Below are 22,284 nucleotides of genomic sequence, written 5' to 3' on the forward strand. Positions count from 1 at the left end.
AATTAASGATACAACTTAACAAAATATTATATTGTAGAGCTTTTGAAATTTCATACTGATGGCACTGGGGGCAGGGCTTTTAATTTGAATTAGAAGTAAACAGAAAGGTTAAGGAAATGGCTTTCTTTGAATATAAAGGTGAAGGAGAACATTTCAGGCCTGCAAAATGAAGTCCATTTCTCCATCCGGAAGCACAGCTCAGGTTAAAAAAAAAAAAAAAAAAGATGTCATTCAGAGCTAGAAGAGAAAAAACTGCTTGCCTCTCATGTTGCAAAATGGGGACATACTTGCTTCAGATGTAGAGCCACAACTGGTCCCTGAAGCTGGAAGTGGCTAGCAGAGCTTCATCCAGTCCTGTAGTGCTAACTGCCTATGGGTGGTTTCTACCTTACTACAGCATCCTCTGGATTAGCRGGTGTCCTACTTAGTAAACTGTTCCCAAATACTCAGTTTTATTTCTCTTTTAGCTTTCAAATGTTCACAGAGAAACCACGGAYGCTTAATTCCCTTTCTTTGTGTGTCACTTGGCTCTGGCAGGTGAGAAGCCAGGACCGGAGCAGGACGAAGTGAAGCTGCAGAACGCCAGCAAGCAGATCGTGCAGACGGCCATCCTGCGAGCAGTGCAGCAAGTGTCCCAGGAGACCCAGCAAAAGGAGAAGCGAACGCACGGCGGCATGAGCCTCCAGCTAGAGAGAGGAAAATTAACCAAGAAGCATGAAAAGAAGTAAAGGAGAGGATTGCTTATTTCAGTCCTCTGTTCCACAATGTTTTCAGCCCTCTCTTTAGTATCAGCTGTATTGCCAGTGCAATGTTACTGTTGTAAAGCAAACCAAAGTATAATTGACACCTAGATATAGAGTAAAGCCGCAATAGTGCAATAGTCCTCAGCTGAGAAATATTAAGTGCATTAGATGACTAACTCTGTATTTATGCAGTGCCTCTTAACAGAAACAATCATCATTGCTATAAAAGTAGTTTCCAGCACAAGCTCTTATGATATGGACTTATACTCAAAAGCTTTTGTGTGCAATGTCTGTGTCAGCTCAACTGGCCAGGCTCTTCTCTGAGTTACTGGGTTCACTGGGGTTGTCTTCGCCAAAGAAATAGTTTTGCATTTGAGGGAAGGCGATTGCTTTCAGACTGTCTTGAAACACAAGTTTGTAATTCATTTTGATTAAACATGGACTATGTGAAATGGTAGTATAAAGTGCATTCGGTAAGTTACGTCAACCAATCTCTCTCTCTCTCTCTCTCTTCTTTTTTTTTTTTTTCCTCCTTCAATCCTGGAGGGGGAAAAAAGCAATCCAGTAAGATTTTACAGTGACTGTGATCTATGTCTGTCTTCTTTTAAAGAAGTTAAAAGAAGTACTGAAGCTCTGGTCTACTTATCTGGTATACTTCTAAACTTCTGCATAAATATCACCTGTGCCTCACTTCCTCATTTTAATTTTCTTATTATTGAAAGAAACTCTTGTTATTGATGTGCTGGTATGCAGTTGTCTAGCTCTTCCTTCAGTTTTGCAAATTTGCTGTGGCTTGATTTACAGAAAGCGAACTCTGGAGTGACTTAAAATAAAGTTTGAAGTTTATTAGTATCTTGAAGAAAGGAAATATATTGTATCTGAATTCTGTCGTGGTAGATGTTTTCTGAATGCTGGTAAAGCAACTCTAGATATTTGCAGTTGTCAAATAGATTCACCTTAAATAGCACTGCACTAAGCTGATAGTACAGAATTTAGCCTTTAAATGCTCTCTTTAGCCAGAAATCCATGCTACTTCTGAAAATACAAATTAAACAAATGTAGCTTTTACTTTCTTGTTCCGTTACTGCAACTATGACTGCWCTATTACACATCTGAAATGAATAAGTGTGTATTTCCTTCTAGAAATGGCTTGTAGCTCTACTTCAGCGGTATTCTTATAATAATATATCTAGAAATATGGAGAAGCAGATGCACAGGATCTGCAAAGAAGGAGACAAACTTTTGTAATTGCTTTTCTATTCTATTCATGAGATGTTTCTCTAAGAGACAGTTTAGGTAACTGGCTCTTACTTAGCATATTTTATAATTTCAGGATTCTTTCTCATGGCTTGAGGCTTAGCTCATGAATAGCCATATACTGTAATATTAAGCTTCTGAAATCTGCTAGTTCTGATTTTTTTTTAATGATCAGCTCTGACTCATACCAGATAATGATCTAGCTCAATCTTCCTTTGCTCACTTAAAATGCAAAGAAAAATTCAATGTGATTAAAGTTGTTCTACATCCTCTAATATGGAAAACTGAATAGGAGTCCAAGTACACAATCAGCTCACTGCTGTAGTCATTCTTGCTGGGTGAATTTTCCCAGCAAAAGTTTTGAAAGGTGGAAGTACTGGTTCTTGAGGCATCTGTATGTTTGTCATAATAGTCATTTTTTACCACTAGCTTCTTCATCAGTTGATGTTAAGTTGGGATATGGCTCTGTTCTAAGCAGTCACTGCATTATTTTTTTTCTGAGAGCCTAAGAAACAGATCATGCATCAAGGTTCAGCTCGGAAGCTGATGGTAGGCAAGTCCAGCTGCTGAGGGAAAACAAGCCTGCTGAAGAGACTCCACGGTGCAAAGGGATGTATGTCATGGACTCATCGACGGTTTAGTGAAAAAGAGAGCTATAGAGCTAAAGACAGCAAAATCACTATTCCTTTTGGATTATTCTACTTTTTTTTTTGGGGGGGGTGCTTTCTTTTCCCAGAAATTTGCAAGACTTTTTTTTTTTTTCCCCATGTTACTGTTAATCATCTCTTCAGTAATCGTAGTGTGATCTGGAAATTTGTTTGCCTGTCTGAGTTTTTTAAATCATCATCTTAGGAAAAGAGTAACGTTGAAGATCAGTGAAGCYAGGCTTTTGTAACCACTTTGCATGAGCCTATTCCACCCCTCCTTCCACTATGCTRTTCTAGATGCTCACTTTACCATCTTAGCCCTTTTTGATACAGTTACTTAACAAGTAAAACACGCCCATTGCTTTCAGCACTGTCAGAAGTCTGATACCAGAGAGAGAAGACGGGTGGGAAGTCTCACAGAGCCTTGAGGAAGCTTTCTGCGATCTCCTATAAARGAAAACCAAATAGCCTAGAGTAAATTACATAGTCTTTCCTTAGCTCCCAGCAATGTGTCTCCTATCTATATAGTRCGTATTTCTAAATTATGGTATAGATTTAGTATCTCCTACAGACAACGAGTGTTCAGCACACCCCCTGCATCCAGGAAATGCATTTGAGATCTGCACTGCGTGTGAGAATCGCACAACAAAATTTTACCCGTGTCTTCTTATACGCTTGCTAAGTGGTGAAGGCAAATATTTTTAGTAACTTCACTGACAGATTATATTTTCTGGAGAAAATAGAGACTAGAAACTCTTAGAGATGTGGTTCAGGTCTGATTACAAATAAAGAAAGTTTTAACATCTTGTATATCTCTAGTTTCTCATGTCAGAAGAAGGGAAGCAATTTTCAGACTCATTAGACAATCTTTTACAGGGTAAGCAATGTGTTCATGCGGTTCAGACTGTTAAATGCAATAGTCAACAAAATAATTCAGATCTTACCAATGTGAGACAATCAAAATAGTATCTATATGCACTGAAAACAAACTTGCCAACTTTTGACACTTGTCAAGAATAAGTAGAAGTATGCACAAACATGTAAAAATACATTTATTTCAACTGTTTTCATGAAGCAGAATCAGGTATCTGTAGCTGTTCTGCACATGCTTGCTATATTTTCATTTAGGGTGGATTACCACAACTTTGCTTCTGTACTTGTACCATTCTATGTAATGTAATCACCTTCTACAAAGCAGCAAAACCAAAGTGGAAATTTATATATCCATAGAAGGATGTACTAAGAGATTATTAAATATAACCATTCATAAGCTTGTTCATTCTGTGTGGAAACCCTGTTCTAAAGACCAAAAGCCATTGGAAATTTGGAAAAGCCATCTTCACATCTTCATTTTACCATTTCAGAAAAATAGGAGTATTTTGTGACAATGTAATAGAGTTAAGAATTGGAAATTCTTCAATATGTATTCAACAGTAAAACCGTGCATCTAAAATCATAACTGTAGTGTCTACTCACTTGTGCCTAGCTGCTTCTCAACGTCTTTTAGGCATCTAAGAATGTAGTGTGTCTACAATAGCAAGCACATAAAAATACATATGTAGCTATTCCTGAAATGAGTAATATGAAATATGCAGAAGTTGTCCTTTACATGTGTGCTTATGTCAAATACAGGGTTTAATGTGCCATTATTAAAGGCTTTTCTAAAAAAGTTTGATCTAAATTTAGGGAAGGGATAAATGGACATAGAATACATTTCTTGAGAAGATGTGGGATTCACTCTATTCTGTTGATTACCACCTAGGTCTGTTTAAGAAATGAAATGAAAGAAGACCTTGATGCTGGACTTGGCTTAATTTATCTCACATGGTTCCTGCATCCTAGGCATCAGCTTGTTAAAAAGAGTGTGCAGCACTGAGGGGGGAAAAGCTGTTGCTGCTGGTGGTGTTTTTTCCCCCTCACTACCACTGGAGATTCAGTAAGAAGTTAGCATCAGTGTCGACGAAGTCTGGTTTCTAATGCACTGTTCTCTCATGTTTGGGCTTTTTGGTATCTTGCAAAAAATAAGCTCTGATGAAACCTTTCCCAGTTTTTTGTTTTTTTCCAGAACACAGAGATTCTCTGTGATCTAATAAGATTTRAATTCACACTGCAATCTGTCTTTCAAAGTGAGATGAAATAAGGTGTCTTGTCTATCTCTGTAGCTACTTTCATGAAATCTATTGGTCATTAAAATGTATAGGCTTTTCCAGTTTTAAAGACCCTTTTATCCCCACCAGATTTAGTCAAATCAACTGAAAATTTCTTTAATTATTAAGATGAAACAGAGGATACAAGCTGTGTTTTAGTTCTTTGGAGAGCACTGAGAAATAGATACATATTTTAAAGTAATTTTTCAATTATGCCCTTTTCAGTTGGGCAGATTTTCTTTGTTTACTTAACATAAGCAGCTTTTCTTTTTCAATAACTTTTCCTCCAGTGACTTGCTACTTGGATTTTGTGTATAAGCTTGCTAGTTTAAACACTAAGATGTCAATAATTCACTTAGTTTGCGTCTAATTAGTACCTCTGTGGGATTACGTGTGTTTCATCACGGTGTGTTTTTTGTTTTTTCTTTCACTAACTGTTTATTCAAGGTGAGTAGCAATAATATGTAATGTTAGAGAGGAAAATAAATATATTGCCACAGTTGTCTACAGTAGAGGCAATATGGGTCAGATTGTCATATATAGTGTTTTTTTTTTTTTTTTTTTTTTTTTTTATGATAACAGCCAGGTGAAGATGTCCTGCTCCAGTACAGGAAGAGAAAAATAATCATTGGCAAGCTGGGAACAGAACCCACCTAAGCTGATTCTAAAGCACTCAAATAATGAACACCACTGGCAGCCTAGGGAAAATGTTCTGTATGTGTGTTTAGAGTTGAAACCAGTTTAGAAACACCAGCTAGTGAAAACTGCAGTTGCTTTGTTTATAGTATGAGGTAAAAAAATTAATATCACTGCATTGCTCTGAGGGCTCACATGCTACCTTGTAGTGTCTATTCCAGATTTTGAATTGCATCCTTTAGCAAAGTGACACATCTGCTGCTGCCTGAAGGGAATGAGAAGCTGCTATCCTCTGCACATATGCATTCATGTGTGCACATGCATCCCAGAGGAATAAGCCCCAGTTTCTAGTTATTATAGTAAACGCACTTGCCATGTATTTGTTTGGTGAACATACCTCTTACTAACACTGTTTCCCTTATTTCTTACATATGGAGCAGCTCATTCTGAAAACCCTCAGCTACAAGATGAACTAGGAAAGCCATTTACTTCCAGAATAGGGAAATTAAATACAACAAATAATATCTTCCTTGTTCATTGGTGGGATATTGACCCTTTTCSAATGCTCGCTGCATGTATTAATTTCCAGGGAGGCTAACTGTGTTCCCTTACCCTGTGTTGCTGACAGATTGCCCATAAAGCAGTGATCTTTCCTCTTTACTTCCAAGGCAAAAACTGTCCCTAGAATGCAGTTTGCCCTGATTTGTGAAAGGTCTTCCATAGGTCTGTCTGACTTAAGATTTTCCATGGACCATGTGTCTGGGTTTTTTCCTGCTGTAGTGAAAGACCAGACTTTCAGATCCGAAGACCTACAATGACACAGATAAAATCATAGAATCATAGGATAGAATCATAGAATCAGTAAGGTTGGAAGGGACCTCCAGAGATCATCCAGTCCAACCGCCCCACTCAGCAGGGTCACCTAGAGCATGTTAGACAGGGTTGCATCCAGGCGGACCTTGAAGATCTCCAGAGAAGGAGACTCCACAACCTCGCTGGGCAACCTGGTCCAGTGCTCTGGCACTCTCACAGCGAAGCCATTCCTCCACATATTCAGGTGGAACTTCCTGTGCTTCAGTTTGTGCCCGTTGCCTCTTGTCCTGTCACATGGGACAACTGAAAAGAGTTTGTCCCCGTCCCCTTGACTCCCTCCCTTCAGGTACTTGTACACATTGATAAGATCCCCTCTCAGTCTTCTCTTCCCCAGGCTGAAGAGGCCCAGCTCTCGCAGCCGTTCCTCGTAGGGCAGGTGCTCCAGCCCTCTGATCATCTTYGTAGCCCTACACTGGACTCTCTCCAGTAGCTCCAAGTCTCTCCTGTACTGGGGAGCCCAGAACTGGATGCAGTTACTTTCCCTGGCACGCTACCAGCTGAGAAAGTTTGCATACTTGCTGTCCAACACTCTCAAGCACAATATACTTGTTATTAGCTCTTGTAATTCCTCCCATCATGTTCCCCAGAGCCATAGATAYTTTTAACAAGCTGCTTGTTTTTTATGACCATTAGATGCTTCTCAGATATACAGGCAGGAACAGGGAGTCTTACTGTCCTCCTAGGTTTCGGTCACTGGAACTGCAGTGACCAGGAGAAGCTGCAGTGTTTAGGAAAGTGACCCTCCCAACGCAGAGCTGCTTTTTATGGTTCTTTATTTTCATGTATTCACTTCTGAACAGCAGTCAAGTCCAACACGTAGGGAGGTACCAGGGAGCACTTGGARTATGTCCTTGCATGCCCTCAAATCTAAAGAAATCAGCCCACTGCCATCCTTCCCTCAGGTACAGGGGTAAAAGAATGAGAGCCGACAAACTTCCGTATTTCCTCAGCCCTTGTGAAACCAGCATGCCATCCAGAAAAGAGCTGCAGACGTACGTAAACTCTTCCTTCTATTTTCTAAGGCTGATGAACTGCTCGTTCATCGCTCTGCTCAGGGGAGCTGAGTGGGTGACAGCAAGCACATCTCAAACCAGGCTCGAAGGAGCAAAACTTTGGGGAAAGTGCAGGGCTTCTACCTGGGCCAGGAATGTTCCTCTACCATGTGGACAAGCACAAGTCCTTCTTTGTGTTTACTTTACTGGTTTTTGATTTTTGATTTTTTTTTTTTCATTTGTTAGGCTTTTGTGGGTTTTGCCCCATGTTTACTTACCAGGCAGGTAAGTAAAAGTCTAGCAAATGAGTTTGGAAATGAAGATTGCTGGTCAGGGTACGAGACTGGAGAAAAATCATATACTTCAAGGTCAAAACTGGCACATTTACATGACTTGTGGCCCCAACCTTTTCTCACCTTCCTTCCAACACAAGGAAACATTAAACTCTGAAAGATACAGTTAGCCTCCACTGATTTTGCTGCTTTTTGACTCCAGTTAATCTGTCCTGTTCTCCCTCAAGGTCACCTTTTCTCTTGAAAAAAATCGCTTTCAGCTTTCTTGGGGRAAAAAAAAAAGCCAGGGGAAAAAATATTGGCTCAATCCTCCAGTCTGTATCTGAGTATTTCTGTTTCAGCATATCTCAGGTAACCTCTTTTTTCCCTTGATATAGGTAAAAAGGCATTGTTATTGCACATTTTATTCCTTAAACATTTTTCTCTGTATCTACATTGTGTGTATAACTAGAATTGTTGAAACTACTGCTAAGTTATGATTTTGAAGCAGTAAGAACGACTTTATATTACATATGCTAAATCCTTGCTTCTTTGAAATCCCCCGCTCTTAGAAATCAGATTATATAACTCCATCTGCCCTGGCAAGAATTAGGTTAACATCTTTTTTGCCTGCTGCTAGGCTATAAAGCCTCCCCCCCCCCCYTTTTTTTTAAAAAAAATTTCAAATAGCTACACTTAGAATATTAGGACTCAAGTGGTTGGTTTGTTTGCAAAATTAAACATGCACCTAGGGAACACATTGAGAGACTGAGAATCAGGCTCCTRTCTAATGGGACAGCATACCAAACTGTAGGCTTGATGGCATGAAACTCCGGGATCTGTGTGACCTGCGATTTGGAGGTACGATAATCAACAGTCCTTACTAGATTATGATGTCTGGATATCAGCAGCTTTCAGCGTGCAGATGGTGATGCTGTCAGTAAATGTCAGTTTTTAATCTCTGTCACATTTCATTAGGGCAGACTGGTGATGTGTTTCCCTCCACTGCTGAGGCTGGAAAACAGATAACAAATGAATTCTGTTTGTAGTTGCTTTGTTCCTTAGTATTTTGTGATGCATTTATTTCACCCAAATGCCCGTATCTATAGAAGTGGAAAATGTTTCTACATATGAATTTTCAGAGTGTTGGTGGCAATGAATGTGTCACCACATAGGGAAATGCTCAGTGCTCTGCAGAAGGATGGGGGAACCCATTTTCTTGCAACATGTCTCACTAGAGGAACGAAGCATCAGCCTAAGGATTTGATATATGTGTACAAACACCTACCTGAAACCCACATTTTGTTTTGTGAATGTGACTTTGGGTATATTAGACAGTGCTGTTCCTCTCCTGTTGTCATTTCACTTCCCTCTTGGACTGAAACTCTATTAGTGCAGGCAATAGCATGCCTAAAAATCCTCCTCCCCTACCACATCTTTCTAGCACATGATAATCAAGCAACAGCTCAGCTGAAAGGGTTTGGAGAACAAAGCTTCTTCTSTTATCTAACCTTCCTGATCAACATACAGGCCCACCAGAGAAGAAAGGAAGAGTTTAAAAAAAAAAAAAAGTCAGAAGTGGGCACCCAAGACCCCTAAAAGCATCAATCTGAACTGTGAGATCGTGTCAGAACTATGGGGCTAGTCTGAAGAAGTGACCTTCCTACCGATTTTTCCTAGTGTTTCCCACTGAGCTCTGTATAGGGGTATAATGGATGCTCCTTACAAGTACATAAAATGCCTGGCATGCTCTGTACTGTTTTCTTTGGCTAGTGCATGTTTGCAAAGGACTGAAACCGTAAACCCCCACGCCACGAGGGAAGTGCTTTGGGAGAGAGTGCCCGAGCTGCTGGCCTGGCCCTGGCACAGCCACAGGTCCCAGGGTCTCCTTCTGAGCAGTGTCACGAAAGCCCCTTCCCTCAGTAAGTCAGTGCCCTTTGAGGTTTTTTAATCAAAAGCAGAGCTGTGGGAATGACACTCAGCATTTGTGAAGCCAGCAGGAAAGACATCCAGGTGCAGGGGATGTGGATGCTAGACTCCTCTTTTATTTACTTATTTATTTATTTTTGCCTTCAAACTACATCTAGTCCTGCCAGAAGACTGCTGTAACCTACCACAATGGAATAAAGTAAAAGAAGAGATGCCTCTCCTGTGGCAGGTTTGTGAGTGTAAAATGCTCCCATCCTCTTTTGGTTAAAATTATAAATTCAAGTTGATTTTTTTCCAGCGTCCATTCCTTTGGACCAAATGAGATAGTATTCTCTTTTGATGAAATAAACTACTTACCAAAGAAAATTCGCTCAGCCTTAATCAGAACAGATTCTCATTGCTCACTTTTTCCCCCTGCTAGTTGCTTTATGTATAAAAAAAGTCATTTTGGAGGTGAACACTCTGTAGTAGGCAAAATCTAGTGCCTGTGCACAGTAACAAAGTGTGTGTGATATTCAGTGTCTTGAACCCCACAACTAAAGATACGTGGCAGGCTGCCAACATTGTTTTCAGAGTCTATTACACTTCTATACCAAAAGTCATCTTCACTATTCCTGATTATGTGTTTTGCTGGTTAGACTTTTGCAGGTATGTTTGAGGTGACAGAGACAGAGAGAGGTGGATACCATGGTCTGTATTTTTTTAAAAAAAATCTTTCTTTTGCTGTTAGGGGAAAAACGTTAATTTATCTGGAAACAAAGAAAACTCATTCTGTCTGCAGGTCAAGGAGAGCAAGAGATGAGGGAGCATCTGTGTTTTGTGTGTGTTTAGTATATTCATAAGTTGAGAAACCATTAGAAACTGCAGAAAACAAGTATTTTCAAGGCTATTTTCTGGAGCATGTTAGAGCAGAAGCAGCTAGTAAATATTCAATATGCTTTACTTTTCACAAGTACCTCTCCTGTGTATGTAAAAATGAACTTCTTATGATCTTACTCTCTCTCATCCACAGTGATCCCAAAACGTCATTTGAGCAGCTTCTGGTTTCACAGATATTCTCATCCATATCTCCTCAAGATAAATCAATGATACGGAGTCATTATTGTCTAGTGAGTGGGATAAAGGATTATTATAAGTCATCTCTTTTTCACAGACCGTAGCTACCTGTCCCTTTGCGAAGAGGCAGCCTGCCAAGTCAGCCATTATGCATCACTCTATAACAACCAAAGCAAATCAAAAGAGCCACAGGCACCGGCTGAGTATTAAAATTGTACGTGTTTAGATTTTAACTGCGTTACTGGTGTCTGATGTTTGTATTAGAACAGCACCTGGCTGAGTACTGTCTCTAGTTTGTTCCCGTTATGAAATCTACAGTATGTCCTTTTTTTTTTTTTTTTTAATTTTGGAAGAGTTATATAAGCAAATCAATACTCTGAGTGAGGCTTAGGAAAATTTTCCTAGCAGCTGAGATCTTAGCCATGCTTTCCCTATTTCTGAGCCCAACTGAAGTTAATGAGTGGAGTCCAAGCTCTCCTAAAAGTTCCCGGCAGGATTCTCATCATCTTAAAAGAAGGCTGGATTTCACCCAATTAGACTTTTAACACTGGCTTCAGAGCTGCTGTTGAGCACACATTACACAAATGCAGGTCTATATCTTGGCAAAAAACCATGGGCAACAATGCACAACGAGCTCAGYTGAACTTGAGTTACTCCTTTATTTGAAAGTCTGAGGTCAATGGTGAATTTTTCTTTGCCTGGCTTCTTAAGAAAGCAAGGCTTATGTGATCATCTTAGGTGTCTATGTTTGGGCCTCCTGACAGCTTTTGTATCTGTTGGTCTGTTCAAYGAAACCTGGTAGAAGGGTCTCACACTCTGATACCCCTTCCTGCACGGTGGTTGAGCAACATGTGAAAAAAAAAAAAAAGGTAAGGCTGTATCTTGAGGGACACTATAAGGAAAAACTATTTCCCTGATCATGTCWGAACTACATACGCTTAACATTTTAGTACTGCTGGGCTTTGGGATCTTTGGGGATTTTTTAGGGTTTTTASTTCTTTGCATCTATTACAGAAATAAACTTTTTATCTCAGGCTTAAAGAAACCAGTCCTGGACAGGTTTATGCTACCTAAGCAAATTTACACAAGGAAAATATTCTCTCCATCAGTGCACTTGACAAAGGAAAGAAAGTAACAAAGTTCATAAATTTTAGGAAAATGAGAGAACAAAGATTTAGAGACAGGATGCTAGATCATTTCCTAATACAAGACATGTATTAGCTTCTAATATATAGGCATTTCTTCGCTGAAGCTACCTACACAATATTCTTTGTATGAACATGCTGTAGACAGCTTATTTCAAGTGTTATGTTTCAATAATGCTTAAATTTTTATAGGGTAAAATAAAATTTCAGAAAAAGTAGATGGACTCAAAAAGTGAATTCAGGTACTTGAATACCAAAAAACATAAATGAATGAAATTCTATTCCTTTTCTTCTCCTTTGCCATAAAAATATTTTGAGACAAAAGACAGATTTACAACCAAAGAACTTGTCATTTATTCCTGGTTGTAGCTTACCCTTCAAAGAATTTGTTATATTATAAGCTGCAGCACATATAAGAGGTGATTTTTCTAACATTCAGACTATATCTTAAGAAATTCCTCATACTGTGAAAGAAATACTAGTATGATACGTTTAGTCATGGGAGCTTTCTCTCAATTCTTTTCATGAATAAAAAATTTAGAAGTTGCAGCTATGCTTTCCTCACTTAATGTACAAATTTGTACAAATACAAATCTCCAGTATTCAGAAAACACTTTAAAATCCTTTCACTGCAAATACAAAGTTAACCACTTGGTGAAGATGTGACTCAGCAGTCTGCATGTTCCAGTGAAATATCCTTTGCAGTCTGAAGTATTTGAATAGCAATTCAAATGATGACAAATGTACAGCATGGTTTCCACATTATAATGCTTTCCTGCATTATTAGCTGCAAATGATGGACATTTGCCAAAGTTGAATTCATGTCATGACAGTCAGTCTCTAGATTTGTAAATATTCCTAATTCCCCTTCACTGCAGTCCGAAAGATTAAAATGATGGAGAATTCTCCTATCAAATAAGCAGTACTGAACAACTCTTAGGAGTATTTAATATCTCTATGGATTGAGGTATCAGAGGAAAAAACCCATCTTTCCTAAACAAGTCTGATCCCTCTCTAAACAGAAAGAGATGCTGGCAGAACAAGTTTTGTTTTATGAGGATATATAGTTCTAGCTAAGTGTAGATGTTAGAAAACAAGACTATTTAATTAGTGGCTGCAGTCAAGTAGGGGGAAAARGCCTTCGTTCAGTTCTCTGTTAAACATTGCCCTGAATTTAAAAGCAGCACGTTTCCCTCCGCATTTCCATCACGGAGCCCTGAAGCTCTGCTCCAGCAGCTTCCCCCACAGCACGGGCAGCACGCTGCCACGCTGCAGGAACCCCCGGAGCTGACGTTCCCACTTTTGTATAGGCTAGTAGGTCTGCGTGGGAATTTCAGGAAGCTCTGGTGGTGATATCCCCTTAGAAACATCCAGACTTCTCCAGAAGGTCTCTCCTTGTTCACCAAACGTTTGCCACAAAACATACTGAAGCTTGTACATAGCGAAGACTTGCTGTTTTCAAGGCCAGTTTCCCAGACCTTTTCTTCCTTGTGTATTTCTTTAGTGGGATTAGTTATAAGTGCTAAATCAGAGGCCTAGAAAATATAATGCAATGTGCAACTTCTTGAATGTGGAATTATATTCCTGACACTCATTTCAGTATTTTTAATTCAGTCTTAGAGCAAAGCAAGCTGAGAACCTCTTTTTTAGAACTTTATCATAGGCTTTCTCTAGGGCTTTGGTTTTGTCAGGCTTTATTGCTACACTCAATGCAAGGTTTAATCAACAGTTCCCTAAAGTACAATAAAAGGCCTTAGCAAAGAGTAAGGGGATGACCAATTCCCTCTAAGAGGAGAAGCAATGGATTGAATTTCAGCAAGAAAAAATGAGATTAAATGRTAGAAAAACAACACATTTTCTAAGTTAGGATGGAAAAGCACTAGAATAGGCTTCTGGGAGTGATTGTAGAGTCTCAATTTCTGGAAAGCAGACGAAAGAAATGTCTGTGAAAAATAACAGAGTTATAATTGATCCTGTCCTAGGATAGCAAATGAGCTAGAAACCTTCCAAGCTACCTTTCAGATGTATTTTTTTTTTATTATTCTGTGATTGTCTAATATTAKTCTGCATTTGATTGATTTGGTCTCTTCTCATCTACATGAGATGTGAACGAAATAGTGAACAAAATAAGGAATTAAAGAAATAAGATTTAGGCAGAAAACTGGTAAAGTGSTCCTTGCAATAACTTTACTTGGTGAGAGGCCTCAGAGTGAGCTCTGCTCCTACTGAACACTGAAAATTTCCTTGGGTTGCAAGAAAAAAAAAAGATTTAATGGATTTAAGGGGAGAAAAGGCATGGAATAGAAATCTATTCAGGGTAACGAAGTACAAAAATACACAAAAAAATATATCCAGCTCAGAAAATTTGAGCTGAAAAGGGTTAGACTCAGAGAATAGTAGAAAGAGGCATCAGATTTTCTTGCTCTTCCCTCGGTGTTTGCTTAAAGGCAGGACTCARGGCGAGGTGGATTTGTCGCTGCTGCACTCCCTCCTTGTGCTCACTGGGGCGAACTGTCCACTTCCTCCCTCCTTCCAGGATCCGTACCTAGAAAAAGCAAAGTTCAGCTCACAGCCAGGGAGGGTCTMGGCCCACTGCAAGACATGCTGGCTCCAGGTACCAGGTGACCTGTCACAGCTGGCAGTGGGAGGTACACTTAGCCATTGCAGCTGCCCTGAAAAAGCATCCATCAGCCTTCAAAAATGAAGGAAGAAATCAGACTCTGATTTTCCACTCTATTGTTCAGATTATAAGTCAGTGTTTAAATCTTTTTAAACAGATGACATGTGAAAGGTCAATTATTGCAATTGTTTGTGTTTCTTAGTACTCTTATTTCAAAAGCAACCATCCGGCGCTGCAGCACTATATTGCTCCCTTTTGCTGACGCAGAGCAGAACCTTTTTAAATCAATCAATTATCAGAATATTTTCTGTGTTCTGGGCTAAGGAAATGTATTGTAACTCAATGCAAATCGAATGAAACTATTAAAAGGAGATATCCTGTTTCAGCCAAGGCTCTTGGGTTTCAGTCAATCTTACACTATTGTTTTTTATTTTAAAGTATAGACTCTTTACGTTCTTTGTTTCAGAAGATTAATATGTTCACCATTATGGAGGCTAGAGGTAGAAACAGATAAGATATAATACAGAACTCATGTTGGTGTGTGTTCACCAAAACTGCAACAACTAAGCTCCTTTATTTGCTAGAGTTGTATACACCGTCTACAAGCGCGGGGCATACGCACAGTCCTGGAGTTCACACATCCAGCCACCACGAAAAACACGTCATTRCTCAGCTGTATTTTGACAGCAACAACTACAACTGGCGGCAGCAAAAACACATTTGGAAATGACTAGTATAGTTAACTCCTTTGAGCCTAGGGCACTACTTCTACCTCGAAATATGGAGTGAAGACCATCCTGTAAATGTGCACTGCCAGCGGCCCAAAGCCAAGAGATAAGAAAATGGCTAACACAGAGGTCGCTTTCTCCCTGTGCTCACTGTCCTGGCTCTTAAAAGGAATAAATATAAATGATGGTAGTGCTACAGAGAACTGGGGTCAGAAAGCTCCTAATGCAAGGGAAAGTAAGTAACCAAAGCKTGAAATAAAGTTTCTGAATTAAACTCTTGTGAAGTAGGAAGAACTAAATGTCATGCAGTGCAATTTTTTGTCAAAATGCAGATAAAGCGTTATTTAAATGCATGATTTATGCTGAATGTGCTTAATGAATCCARTGACTCAGCTTTCTGGAGGAAAAGTCTTTTCACAAATGGTTGATATTTCCTGCAGGGGAAAAAATCTGCAGTTACAAGACAGAACTAAAGCCCTGTACAATGGTGTAATCTTATCTAACATTGGTATTTTGAGCCATTGTGGGCCTTTTGTGAGGTTTTAGTATTTGCTTGGCATTATTGTATTAAAAGGTTGGAGAGAAGCTGAATCTTTTCAGATAGTGAAAGACATGTTTTAAAATTTACCACAAGCTAGCAATAGAACTTAAATAGAACTTAAAACTCTGGGATTATTGGAGTTAAACAATTAGTATAGAAATTTCTGGAATATTAGGTGGTGAAGATATAATGTTCTTTGAGATTTTGCTAGAAAAAAGGACAGAATTTATTCCTACTTAGTGGACTGAAAATAATCAAAAATTAAACCTAATCACAGTTCAGCAACTACAGATTTGCTTACACGAATCATATAATGTATCTTATTTCACAACAGCATGGGCTCTGGTGTAAAATACATTGTTTGCATTAATGAAACTTATTTTAACACTAATTTGGAAGTAAGTTATCTCTTTTGTAACATAACCTATTCATCCTGTTGATCATTTTTTCTGTATTGCTCCCCTCCCCTCCATGCAATAATTTATCTCAATTTCACTGTCATCCCCTTAACAAAGTTAGCCAAGCTCCTCCAGTATTAAATTACACAGAGCATGCAGGCTGACAATTTGGAGCTCTAAGCTCTTTAAACTGGCAGTTCCTTTTTGGGGCAAACCTCTTTATCGAAGATTTATTTCATCTGCCCTTTGAAACTAGTGAATTACCATCAATGGAAAGTTTTGCTAAGGTTATTCCCTGGCAAAAAGGGAGAAGTAAAATCAATCTTTGCTGCTGAAGAGCTGTTTCTGTGATATCTGTATCATGTAACCTTTAAAGAAATTGGATTGCAGTGAGTTTCAGATACAGATTTTTTTTTTTTTTAGCATGACTGCAGTCTGTTTTATTTTAGAGCTGTTTAAAACTGGCTAATTACTGTATCAATTAAATGGATAGTTAGGCCATCCATTAATGACTTGGGTTTCTTTTTTTTCTTTTCTTTTTTTTTATTTGCTCCAATTGTTTGGAAGCAGGAAGAGGCTGGTATCCTGCTTCTGCAGCTACCTCTGCAGACATCCATCAGGGGGTCTCAGAGCAACGGACGAGAGGTGCCCTGGGAGCCAGGAGCTGTAGGGGCTGGAGACCCTGGGTTGCAGAAGGCCCCCTAAAAACAGCCAGTGTAAGAATAAAAAACTTGGAGGCCTGGCTTGTGGCCTTGCAGTGAGAAAGATGTTCCCAAGGTTTCATTGCTTTGATTCAGCGTATGAAAGTGATTTCCTGAAAATGCTGAGAGAGGGGAGAAAGGCTTCTGCAGCCCCCTGAATATCCAGGATGTGTATTCCCTGTGAGCAGGAAACAGCAAGTCCTGCCCATGCTTTAACCAAGATCCTGGTCTTCAGCTGGCTCTAAATCTCTCCACATGAACCTAGACTGCCCTCAGAGTCTTGACATTTTTCTGAATCATTCCAAGGAATAAAAACAAGTCTGCAAAGAAGGCAGCAAAATCACTGCTGTTATCCCAAGCACTTTCTTGATCTGACAATTCAGTCACCACAGGTGACCCATGTATCATCTGCAGCTGCCCTCTCTTCATTTTCCTGCAATCCAAATGCACATATTAAAAATCAGCTCTCTTCTCAACATTTAAATTGATTTTGAGGCTATATGAGGCAGTAGTTGAGGTTTTGGAAGGGGTATTGCTCCTCTCAGCACAGCATGGCACCCACATTAATTGGTCCTTAATTAGATCCCTAAAGTTAAGCTGTGTGTGAAAACCTTCCCCCTGTGCTCTGACACGTACAAAATTTTAGTTTTCCTCTGCTTACCATTGCTGTGTGTTTTTATAGTATAAATTTGGGGCCTTGCAAGCTTTGCACATTTTAACTCATTAAAACTGTCTGGGTACCCTCAAAACGCTTGCACGGAAATCCAGAGCTTCACTCATTTTGGCAGCAGTATAAGGCAGTCTCTGTATGAGTAACACTGTCCCGAGAATCTCTTTGGTCTGCTCGACATGAACAAGCTGCCTCTCTGAATCAGCAATGCAGATGATCTTTGTCTATTTTTCTCCTTGAATGAACGTATTATTCCAGACACGGCAAAGAAAACAACACTCAACCTAATTTTATATTCCTCTATTGCACTTTGAGTGATTAACTGATATTTTAGAGCTTCTTCCAAAACGAGAAACTCCTTACCTGAAGCAGGACTACTGAGTGTTACTCTACAGGAGGTGAACCGTCTGTTCCATTAAGCACCAGGTAGGTTGTCTATCACAAACCATGTAATATCTATTATGTCTAAAAAGCTCTATTTGATACTTTCATTTATTTTTTCCTATCTGGTAAGCTGGTGGCTGCRGGTGGCGTGGGGCTGCGACAACATYGAACAGGGACCGTGACAGCAGAGGCCAGGCCGGTACCGAACAAGTCAAAAAGGATTAAGGTCCAGGATGGGATCGCAGTGTAGCACAGCATGTGGCAAGGCAGAAGAGGCAAGTTAAGGACGCTGGAGCACTGAATGTCTCTTCCAGTTAAAATCAAAGACTGCAACCTGGGGCACCGTGGTGCCAGCCACAACAAGMGGCATAGGCACTTGTCTCACTTCGGAGAGGTAAAGGGGTTTTGGCCTTGAAACCGGAACGGAGGCTCCAAATTCTGGTTTCCCCTGAYATGCAGCTGCATCTCAGATTTCACTTACTCTTGTAGCATTGTCRCTATAACGTTGGCTCTTATAGTATTTACCTCTTAATGTAAAAGGTCATGGAAGTTATAAATTAAAATCAAGCTGTCCTCTTGGAAGACAAGTGTTTAACACAGAGGTAGCAGCAGAATTCACTGCGTATCTGAGGCAAAAACATAGGCAACACATAGACATCATATGTAGAGTAGATTGTGGGGGTAAGAAAAAGACAGTACTTGCCAGTAATTATTCTTTTTTGGGGGAGGGAAAGAAAAACTCAGCTATGAGAGTGGAATTATTTTGCAATATATTAAAAGCATATGATGAATTTAGGTGACTGAGAACCTGAGGCATTTTTAATTTTGTTAATAATTCATAATAATTCATGCTGAGATGGAAATCCTACAGGGAAGATTAAGAGCAGAGAACTGGCCAATCTCATTAATGTTGTGAGGAGAAAACACCTGAAGGCACGGAACTATTAAAACTGACGGCTAGGACACTCATGTAGCAAAGTACTGTGGTCCACTCTCTTTTCAGTGAAACAGAGACAGTCTCAAGACCAGGCCTGAAAACTTTGTGGCTCCCACTGGCGCAGGTGAGTGCCCTCACAAGCCGTGAGCACCTGCACTCTTCCATGCTTTCTGCTCCTCGTCCTGYGGCTCTCACGCTTCTGACTGAATGGTGATCTGCTTCCAAAGAGGCAGCAAGAACCTCACTCGGGACCTGGGAGTTACGAGGCTGGGTGTGGGAAGGATATATTTTAATCCCTGCAAGCTGGAAGGTCCTAAATCCACGCTCATGGAGCAAGAGCTCTACTTACCATTTTTTTATATAACTTGTGAAYGGTGAGGGTGATCAAAGAGCCTGTGAACTTCTGCTCTCAGGAGGAAGATGTTGTTGTCCAAGGGAAAGGGTAGTTTTGGTTGTGAACACTGATCAGGAGAGTGAATTGGAGAAAGGAGGGATTTCAGATGACCACATTTCCTATTACCTAGTCTAGACATCAGTTCAATGTATCTCAACTCTTCTGAACCACAGCATCCATTTGCCAACACACTGAAGAAAGGAAGGATTGCCCAGCTGTGGACCTGCAGCCTGTGCCTGRCCCAAAACAAAAAATCCAGCCCATGGCATACTCCTACCCACCTCCAGAAGTACGTAAGGTGTGTGATTCAGCATCCAGCTGAAGTACATTTCTAAMAGCTGCCAGCTGGTACACCTTCTCACCACTGTTAAAACTAGAACTGCTGCATCACTTGACACACAGATATGATACTTCCATGTTCTTTCAAAGTAAAAATAAGCAATTTTGATATTTGGGAGCTATGTTGCATCACCTTTTAGGGAAACTGTTCAACAGGTGAAATAATGAATTTGACATTTGGGGATACTGATGATAATTTCTATATTCRGTTATTGAGACTGAGAAGCTGCTTGTTTTTGTCAGAGAAAGAACAACTTAATTAATCTTCATTTCACGTCAGAGGTGAGTATCTGTTGGTAGGTAGATCAGTAGTGCCCGTTACAATGTGCAATGAGAAACTGTTGATCATAGATGCAACTCCCTGGTATAGATCTGAGGATTTATAGCACAGAGGATACATGAGTGTACTAAAGTCTTACACAGTGAGCAAAGGCAGATGGAGAATATTTACTGTTTTGACACTGGCCGACCCTTTTGGATGATTCTCTTTTCTAACTCTGATCTGTGACTCACACTGAGGTCAAGGTAAAGATGTTCTTTCTTCTTCTTGGAAACTGGAAAAGTTGGATTGGTAAAAGCAAGCCGGAAAAGGGAAGAGAGCCTTCAGTGCTAAGGGCCAAAGAAACTGCTCTGCATACAGTGACAGCTATGTGCCCAAGGGAATCATATCACGAGAGGAAAGAATTGCCCTTAGGAACTTAGTTGGCAGGAATGTGGTCAACGTACTTTTACTATTTCTAGTAGATATTGAGGCCTTCCCAAAGTGGCAGGAGAGTCACTAGAGAGGTCTATGTCATTCATTAAGCCCATTTTCAAGAGCTGGAAYCTGTTATTTCTGTGACTTTCTCTGAGAGTCAGGGAGTCAGAACTGCTACATGACTCCAAAGAACGAAATAGCAACCCCTGAAATATAGGCCACYGGAAGGACTTCCCAGAAGTAGTCTCAGGGCTTATTTTCAGAGAAAAAAATGTTTGGAATCATGAGAGTTATTATAAAACCAAAAAGTAAAAGTTATTCTGTAAGCACAGTGTTAATGGTAACTGTCTTCATTAAATTACGTCTTGATTATGGTCAATTGACTACTGTTTATTAAAAAAGTAAATATTTTTCTTAAATGATTGTATCTGGAAAAGCAAGCATCCTCCTAAGTGGATTCTCTGGTGTCTAATAACRCAGAAGCTCACATTGAAGCCTTTCCCTGAGCTGGGGCACTTGAAAGGTTTGTGCACTCAGCTGTTTTCACAGACTTGAGAGAGCTTAATTTCTCTGAAATCACTAGACCTTTGGCAAACCTGTATGAAAACAGACATGAGACTCAACAAATACTGAATTTAAACTTAAACTGGACTTAAAAGAAGCTTAATTAAACATGCTTTGTTTTCCTATGAAAGCAGACCCAAACTCTAGCACCCTGCAAGATAGGCTACTTAGAAATCCAGTCTCTGTCCAGTTGTGCTTATTGCCTTATTATTTAGGAGCTTGCACACTTTTATTACTATAGATATTTCTGTTAAGGAGGCTTCATCTTCCAATTTCTGTTGATCAGAAAGATCTATAGCCATGTATTTTAGGCAGCCTTACTCTAAACATTTCTTTTAATGCTATCTCTTACTGTTTCCTGGTACTAGAATTTCTTTATTCCATTTATAGTTCTGTCAGAAAGGTCATTCATCAACGGGCATTACGAGGGCCTGCAACTTGTCTATGTATTTTGTCTAGCTTGTGACATTTTAATGCAGTCTGAGAGTCTCAGAATGTTGACCGAACACCCTCTGAAAATCAGGTTTTAGAGAGATGGCAAATCAAACCCTCAGAATCAGTTATCATTTTGGAAATCTTCTTTTAAGTGTATATTTAAGAAAGAGAAAGAAAAATGAAAAGCTTGCTGAAGTGAATAAGAATGGGAAGATGTACACTGCAGTTATTTGCATTATGTATGGCCCACAGGTGGACTTTYTTGAGCCATACTGCACAGTCTGTTCATGGACAGCTTAGGAAAGCTCAAGCTGAGGTTSTTTTAGAGGCAGAGATTGTCTGCAGTTTCTTTGGAAGCTTACAGAAAAGACATGTAAGACCCCCCCCCCCCAAAAAAAGAGGTCCGTTTTTTTAAGTGCTCGAATATGTGAACAAATGTCTAGTATACATTTCTAATTTTAAAAATATTAATCTATATGGCATGGTACTGTGTGAGAAGAGTTCTGGTTCTGGCCGACTTTTTTAAGCACGAAAACATGTGAAGCTTTCCAAATCCTGATTGCCTCAAGCATCTCTTAGTCTGATATAGTACAGGTAAGCAGTATTCACGAAAAAGAGATTGAGGTGCAGTTAAATATTAACCACCATCTGTGTTCTACTGTTTTCAGGTCAAAACAAGAGCACAGTTTTACTCCTTGGCTTCAAGATCAAAGGACAGAGATTGCTGAAACTCTTCATTCGTACTTAAGGTGGGGAGTCCTAAATCAAAGACTCAAGAGAAGATTTAGATTAAAAATTGTGAAATGTTGTGCAAAGCCCTTCTGAAGGATCAAGGCAGAGCATGAAGASAGCACAGTTTTCAGCACATAAAACTGTGTCTGCTCGTGTGGTGCTCCAGACCCCACAGGCATGGGATGGCACAAAAGCTAGRCAGGAGCACGGGGTAGTGTTCATAGCACATTTGTTTATTGCTCAGCATGGGGAAGGTAATGCTGGCTACCTGCGCTCCTGCTCTCAGTTGTTAGCAAGTCACCCATGGAGAAGGCTGCAGGCTAGGTTTGCAGGTCAGATCATTCTTCTGTGCCATCTCTAGGTGGGGATTTCCTTCCAGTTATGGAGCTTTAAGAGACAGGGTCAGAGAGCATGTTGCCCCCCCAGCTTTCCCATTCACACTGGACT

Source organism: Rhea americana, unplaced genomic scaffold (assembly GCF_003343005.1).
Source record: "Rhea americana isolate MKP2758 unplaced genomic scaffold, rheAme1 scaffold_58, whole genome shotgun sequence".
Lineage (NCBI taxonomy): Eukaryota > Metazoa > Chordata > Aves > Rheiformes > Rheidae > Rhea > Rhea americana.